Here is an 8204-nt window from a genome sequence, read left to right on the forward strand (position 1 = left end):
AATTAAAAAAATCTCCATTCATTTATCTATTCATTTGTTTTTTCTCTTTAAACTATTCAGTTTGTTTAGTATGTCAATGCTTTATGTTGAAACAGATGACAGAATTTGTTTAATGAAACAAACAATCAGCCAAATATGACCGACATCTGACGATAATCACACAACTATCGTTTATTGTAGGACTTAGGTATTGAGGTATACATATCATATCAGTAACATCGCTCCCATAGTAACATCTGCACGGTAACAGCTATCGCGAGCTGTCATTAATATATACTCAGAGATTCTCTTCTAAATTACGATTGCAGTTTGCTGATCAGTGATTAGACAATGAATTGAATGTACGTATATAATGACCCACGGAAGAGTTCTTTATTTATAGGAAAGGATGATATTGATAGTTACCTTCCCTTTTGGCTGGACAGAAAAGATGAGATAAGAGAAGATGAGCAGTCAATAATGTGGATACTAGCTAAAGAACATAGCTAAGCTATGGAATGCCAATCCATCGTAGATTCTAACTAGCTATTTACAAAGGACTTATGTTCCAGTACATTATCTTTACATGGGAAGCGAGTATTAGCTTCTAAATTGACATTTCTTAGAGAAGGATGTGATGTTGGGAAATTTTTCTTCAAATAACTAAGCGAAAATATTCAAGGATGGGTTGCATTTCTGAATTTGATTTTAAATTCCGGTGTCACGTTAAGGGTCTGACTGATTACATAAGTCCTTTAAACAGCCCTTGAAGTATTTTTCGCTAAATTTGGTTTACCCCTGCTTTGCCTTTGTCAGACCTATCATGGTCCTCCGTCAGACATTAAACATAATTATCTGCGGTCCTTGACGAGATTCAGTCGCTATCCGAAAGCAGAAAAGTTAGCAATACCGAATATAATTTTTCTTTTCAGCGGTCAGCAGGAGATTAGACGGTGAGAGGCCAGCTATGATAGTCTTCGCTAATGAGGATACACCGGAAGCAAGCGTTACACTTAATATTTAAAATAAAACACAAAAAATACACTTGACACAAATTCATGAATGTCAGCGAAGGGTTCATTGACTGAATCTGTACTATTGAAAGCAAAAGAGATTTTAATGGGTTCTCGATAATAATCCCGGGTTACATCGGAGTTCTGCCAAGCCCAGTCCAGTGCTACAGCTCGCCATCCGACCAGATGCAAAATTTCATTTCATATAATTACATGCATTTTCGAGTTCTCGTTGCTAGATGCTTCCTTTGAATTTCAGTTCCCTTATGGGGGAACAATAGGTTACAATAATTTGGATTTGTTTTTATAACACTTATTCGACTCGGACTCCGAAAAGAATAAGTAACTCATAAATAATCTTATTGTAAATTTGATCTTACGCACTAAAGAATAAAAATGTCGTTTTGACATGAAAATTAAGAATAAAAACTGCGTGAGATAACTTTTCTTGGACTTACCAGCTAAGTGATTGAAGAAGTGACATGTAAAATAAAAAATATAAAAATAAAATTAAAATATGCATCTTCAGCTCAAATACTTCCAGTTGTTTATTGAGAAATGCTGCAAAATTTTTCCTTCACATAACACCTGTACCCCAGTTCAATGCGTGAACGTAAACGCGCTGTAAAGGCGCCATGAAAATACAAATGCTTTTTTTAAAAATAAAGCATGTACTTACGTTCTAATGGTTTTATCAGAAGCAAGGCCATGGAATAGAAACAACAAGGAAAAAAAATCAAGAACAGAAAAACGAATGGAATTACCTAACTAGCAAGAGATTTGATATTCATTACACAGTCGTCCAAAACCTCTGTACAGTAGTTAGTTCTGATATGTAACTACTTATAAAATCAAGACTTAAATTCCTAGTATCAAGTGAATGACACTTCAACGTCACAGTCTTCTACAGATACCATTAAATCTTTACTTAAACTGAGCCACTCGATCGAAACCGGATCCTTAGCTACTTATGGTTCACCCTGAATTAATATTTTTACAAGAACCCACTTAAAAAAAACTTAAAGCAGTTTTAGGCAAATACAACTTGGGTAGTAGGGCGAATATCAGAATGCCGTGTTTATTAGCTAGTGATCATAATTTTTCGGCCAAATATTTGTTCCCAATAATATTTGTGTAATAAAAATCGTAACTTTTATTATCACCGAGAGTACATTACAGTGAAATATGAATATATATTACGTGATGGTTACTGCAGTAGTGAAAGCAGTGAAAAGACTTGCTAAACCCACCAAAATTACTATGAAATAAAATACAGATACTTACGGTCTGTTTGCCAGTCAAGGTAGGTAATGGGAAAGAGAGAAGCATTAGTTAGTTATGCACATTTGTTATTGCTTTCATAGTTCTTAATCTTAGTATCGTTAAGACAAAGTGTGTTGATAATTGAACAACCAGGGGTAGGACTAACTGCCAAGTCATATTGTACTTGCTACAACTGTCGGGTACTTCAAATAGTGACCATATTGGCAATGAATGGGAAAGTCTGACCGGAAAAGAGTCTTGGACATATTGTCAACCAGCATTGGTAAAAAGGTCACTTTGCCTTCCGGTTAGCTCAATGGATAGAGCTCTGGACTGTTGTGCGGGAGGTCGAGGGTTCAAGCCCCGGCCGGACCAACACTCAAGGTCTTAAAATAATTGAGAAGAATATCCTACCTTTCTATAACATCAAGTAATGGTTAGATATTCTAGTCTTCTCGGATAGGGACGAATAAATGGAGGTCCCGTCTCCCACAGGGTTAGGGGTAGGAGACGTTAATTTCCCACGCACGAGATTACTGTGTAATGGATGTCCTCCCCTGGGGTGGGATGGGTGGGATTTAATGGGTGGACTACTGGCATGGATCGCATATGTTCCGTTCTAGTCCTGCCCTACTGCGGTAATGCAGTGAAATATGGTGAGAAAAAAAAAAGTATTCCTCTTGGCTGCAATTATAAAATGGTGACTGTGGTGAAAACTATGCCCGCCTGATTCATTGTAAGGAAAGCTTACAACTCTACTCTTTCGCAAAAGGAGATAACGAAAAATCATAATAACTCTGTGTCTCTCTCATAATGACTGACCGGTGCATCAGAAATGTGAAAATGAATGGGAAATAGTAAAAATAAAAGAAAAAGATACTTACGACCTGTTTTGTCAATGACACGTTGGTGACCAGATAAAATAGAATAATGACATAATTAAACTTGAATGTTGTGTCATTTTAAAGCCGGTTTAAAATAGAAATCATTAATGTGAATTAACTTTTGTATTTGAACATATTTTTGTACTTATATCATAATCTCTTGCGGACGCAAGAGATTGCAAACAGAAACAAAAAGCAGTTTAACGCTCCAAGTTATGAGCTCCTGTTTTCGGATAAGTGAACCATTTAGAGACATGCAAAAACGATTAATTTTCCTAAACAAAAGATGAAGCGACATTTTACCGCCTAAAAAGGAAGAAAAAGAAAGGAAAACAGAGGATGATGATAACAAGAAATAGTGACTGACTTACAAGCGAAACAAAACTTAATATACCTAGCAAAGCTAAGAAAGTCAAATTGTTTATTTGACCAAAGTTTACATGAATTGCGAACCACTTTGAAAAGTAAATATAGAGAAATGCTTCGCGAAGTGTTGTTAAAATAAATTGTTAATTTTTTTAGCGTTTTGCTTGAAACACGATTTCTGAATTAAAATATTTTCTTACCCGCTAAAATATCCATAAACCATAATTTTAAAGAGGAAAGAACGGCAACATGACGAGCTTTGCTCAAGAAAAAAATTCTCAGCAGGCATCGTAAACTGATGCCGAGGTTTGGGGAAGAAGGCGTTGGGTGGATGTCATCACATTAATTACACCACAATGTAATTATACAGATTAGCGCCCACGAATCCACGAGAGATACGCGATTGCGTGCGAGTTAACGCGGGGTCATCTGTGGGCGATGAAAATCAAAATCATGGAATGAAATGAAGTTTGTTGTGCGCGTAATGGTCATAAAATACTGCGTTTTCTCTGTTTCTGCCTGTTTCCTTATAACGACATTTTTAATCACGTAGTCTTTCAAAGATCCCTCCTTTTCACAGAAGAGGCAATACCGGCGAGGCGCCGTATTCGAAAAAGCCTCTCTTCCGATTATTTAGGTATGATTCTTTCGCTTGGTTTGCCATAAAATAGTAACAAAAGATATCGCAATTTTCATGTGCCGTACGACCTGAATAACAACCGTATCGAATTTCCAGTATTGCGTCACTTGGTGGATCGATCAGTGTTCACGCTTTGCGATCGTAGTACACGATGTTATTGTTTTGGTATAAAACCTGTGGCGGTCGCACGACTTGGCCTCGTATCCTGGTTAAATTCTTACCAATATTATAATGTTAAACCTCGACGAGATTTTTCATGTCGAAATGTCGAAAAGCATCATGTTTTCGATTTCGAAACCATTCGAAATGAAGTGATAGAGGCAGTCGGATTTTCGACGTGCGACTTTCCACCGGCTAACTTAACCACGCAGAGTCTTTGCAGGATTGCAAGTGCCACACTTGACCCTTGCAAGCATTGGTATCTACTTTTAAAAGAGGTATGTGACGTTCCTTTGCGTAAATATTTCATATGCGATGTATTTAAGATATTTCCCGACGAAATCCAAAGTGTGGCGACGCGGGAACTTCAGCCGGCCAAATCATCGTTCGGAGTAGTGGGGTTAGCCAGGATTCCCGACCTCGTTCACGTTGTGTTCACGTTCGGTCTAATAGCTGGTCTATCTTCTTCGTGATAAAATAATACCCGACGAACTTATTAAATTTGCGGGATTTATGACTATCGTAAATCTGGTGAACTCCGCCACACTAGACTTTGAGCCCGAAGGCGCGAAAAATTTATCTTTTGGCGCCAAACTCAGTCACGACTCCGAAGAGCTCGCTTCCTAATTTACCGAAAGATCAGCTAGAGTAAATTTCCTTGGAGTGGAACTGAAGAAGCTTCGAACACAGATTTCTCATCTCGAATCAGCATGGAGTCAATTTTACAGACCCCTTTTTTCCACCTCAATGTTCGTACCTTGTCGTGGTGAGGTGGCTTAAGTGCCTCAATGACCAATTGCAATACAATGCCTTTAAAGAATTCAGCTTCAGTTGGGCTGTATTTTCTGCAAGGTAGAGGCCAGACTAACATGGACTTTGTCATTGTAGTTATTGTTATGATTATCATAATTATCATTATTATTAATGATTTTGTTATTGTTATCATTATCTTTAGGATTGTGATTGAATCATTTTCAAAATGAAATAGGCTGCTCAATGAGGATGGCATGCTAAGGCAAGTAGATTTTCATTTATTTACCCCCCCCCCTCCCCCCAAGTAGAAATTCAAGTGTTTCTGATAGTTTTTCTCTTCAACAGATTGTTAGAATGCAGAAGATTTTCTAAGACACATTGTACAGAGGGCTTGTCCTAAGTAGTTGTTTTCTGATTCAAAACCACCTGCCTAGTTTTGTTTCTCTTGGGTAGTTAGTCCATGGACTGTTGTTATCTGATGGCAGAGCTAACAGGTGGATCTGTTTCTCTTGGGTAGTCGGTCCATTATGGGCTGTTGTTATCTGATGGCAGAACCACCAATCTGTTCTGTTTCTCTTGGGTAGTCAGTCTATGGACTGTTGTTATCTGATGGCAGAACCAGTCCCTATTTTTTTCAGCTCTATGCTGTCAGTCTTTTATGGACAGTTGTTTTTATTTGATGGCAGTTTTAGCTTGCTCTTTTTGTTTTGAAAAATGTGTTGCTTATGCTGTTTGTCACGTATCATCTGTTATTAGTCAGAGGCACTTTGGTCAATCAATGCTATCATTGTCTTCATTATTATTATTGTTAATTCAGCTGCTACTCTTCTCTCTTTGCCACAGGGCCCACTACAGATAGCACTAGCTTAATGAAGTCCCTAAACCTTTCACAATGAGCCAACTCAAGAATTGCAGTCCTGAACAGTTTTTGGGGTTTTCCTGGCTTTTCTTGAAATTATTTTGTCTCAGTTTCAATTACTTGGATACTCATTCAGCTAGACTAACAATAACACCATTTTGTTCATAGATAAACATTGAAATAATCATAATAGTAATATAAATGATAATAATAATAATGATTTGTTATTGTTACTGTTATCATTATCATTATCTTTATGATTGTGATCATCATTTTCAAATTGAAATTGGCTGCTCAGTGAGGATGGCATGCTGAGGCAAGTAGATTTTCATTTAATTCCTCCCCCCTCCCCCCAAATAGAAATTCAAGTGTTTTTGATAGTTTGTCTCTTCAATAGATTGTTAGAATGCAGAAGATTTTCTAAGACACATTGTACAGAGGTCTTAAATAGTTGTTTTCTGATTCAAAACCACCTGCCTGGTTCTGTTTCTCTTGGGTAGTTAGTCCACGGACTGTTGTAATCTGATGGCAGAACTAACAGGTGGATCTGTTTCTCTTGGGTAGTCGGTCCATTATGGGCTGTTGTTATCTGATGGCAGAACCACCAATCTGTTCTGTTTCTCTTGGGTGGTCAGTCTATGGACTGTTGTTATCTGATGGCAGAACCAGTCCCTATTTTTTTTCAGCTCTATGCTGTCAGTCTTTTATGGACAGTTATTTTTATCTGATGGTAGTTTTAGCTTGCTCTTTTTGTTTTGAAAAGTGTGTTGCTTATGCTGTTTGTCACGTATCATCTGTTATTAGTCATAGGGTGACTTTGGTCAATCAATGCTATCATTGTCCTTAGTATTATTATTATTATTATTATTAATTCAGCTGCTACTCATCTCTCTTTGACACAGGGCCCACCACAGACAGCACTAGCTGAGTGAAGTCCCAAAACCTTTCACAATGAGCCAACTCAAGAATTGCAGTCCTGAACAGTTTTTGGGGTTTTTCTGTCTTTTCTTAATTTGTTTTTGGCCCAGGTTCAATCACTTGGATACTCATTCAGCTAGACTAACAATAACACCATTTTGTTCATAGATAAACATTGAAATAATCATAATAGTAATATAAATGATAATAATAATGACTAGATTAATGGAAATAATCATAGGAATTATAACCATCAGGATAATGAACATTATTTCTCTAACTATTGTAAATATTTTTATCATTGTTATTACTATTATTGTCATTATTATTGTCATCACTGTTATAATTATTATTATCATTATCATTGTTATCAATGTTATTATTATTTCCATCATGAATTATTAGAGATGCTTGGGAAAAAATGATCTATAGTTCCCTCCAACTCATTATTCTTTCAGTTAAGTGAATTAAGACTTGTGAACAGTTACTGCTTTATTCTGTCATTCCTGATGACCATAGAAATGGTGAAAGTCCACAGATATTATCCCTCTAAGAGTCTCTCCAGGTGTTTTTTTTCCTCTGAATTTGGTTACAACAGAATGAAGGGCATCAGAGTATAGTGCGCCCAGCTAGACATGAATTGCATTAATATTACAGGGTCATTTTGCTGTATTCAGGGTTTAATCTTAGCCTTCTACAGACAAGTTTGTACCTCTAAATGCAAAACACATTTTATCGTTTTTTAAAACAAACTTACAAAAACCGCCAAGAAACAGCTACTAAATTGATGGAAACATGACGAACAAGTCAACTAGACTCTGTACTTCACATCATTGAAATCAAAGTATCACTTTAGGAACATAAAATCGCAAGGTCAGTTTCCTATTTTTAGTGCCTGAGAAAAGATCAGGCCACCAGATTACTTCAAACTCTCTGGTTGCTCGTCCCTCTCAATTTCCAACAACCATTTTAGTTTACTGGGTGAGAATCGTGCTTGATTTCTTGCCCCATGCTCTTTCCTTGGCCGCCTGTAAAGCTTGTTGAGAGTTTAACAGCTACTACTTGCAGCAACCTCCATATTCCTTCGATAGCTTTTCTTTAACTCTAATGGTACAGAACTTTGATGACTCAGACCAGAAATAACATCATTCACTCTACCATCCCTGTAATAAAAATCTTTGGATTTTTCTCTCCATACAGGGGGCCGCAAATGCATTTTTTCCCTCGCACGTTTATAAAAACATTCGGCATGCCTGCGAACAAAGCTTGGATGTATGTTTCAGGAACTTAGTATCTTTCAACTCGACACCATTTGCCTGAAACCAAAATAATAATTACGAAAGTTAAGAGATTATTTACTTCTGGAGTGA

General features: G+C 37.0%; 1 long non-coding RNA gene across 1 annotated transcript; it reads left to right on the forward strand.

The window, feature by feature from the left end:
• Positions 1-3748: 3748 nt before the first annotated feature.
• Positions 3749-5853, forward strand: LOC148730717 (uncharacterized). Its single transcript, XR_016001010.1, has 2 exons — positions 3749-4582; positions 5260-5853. It is a non-coding gene; the product is annotated as an uncharacterized LOC148730717 (long non-coding RNA).
• Positions 5854-8204: the final 2351 nt, after the last annotated feature.

Source organism: Stylophora pistillata, chromosome 5 (genome assembly GCF_964205215.1).
Source record: "Stylophora pistillata chromosome 5, jaStyPist1.2, whole genome shotgun sequence".
NCBI lineage: Eukaryota > Metazoa > Cnidaria > Anthozoa > Scleractinia > Pocilloporidae > Stylophora > Stylophora pistillata.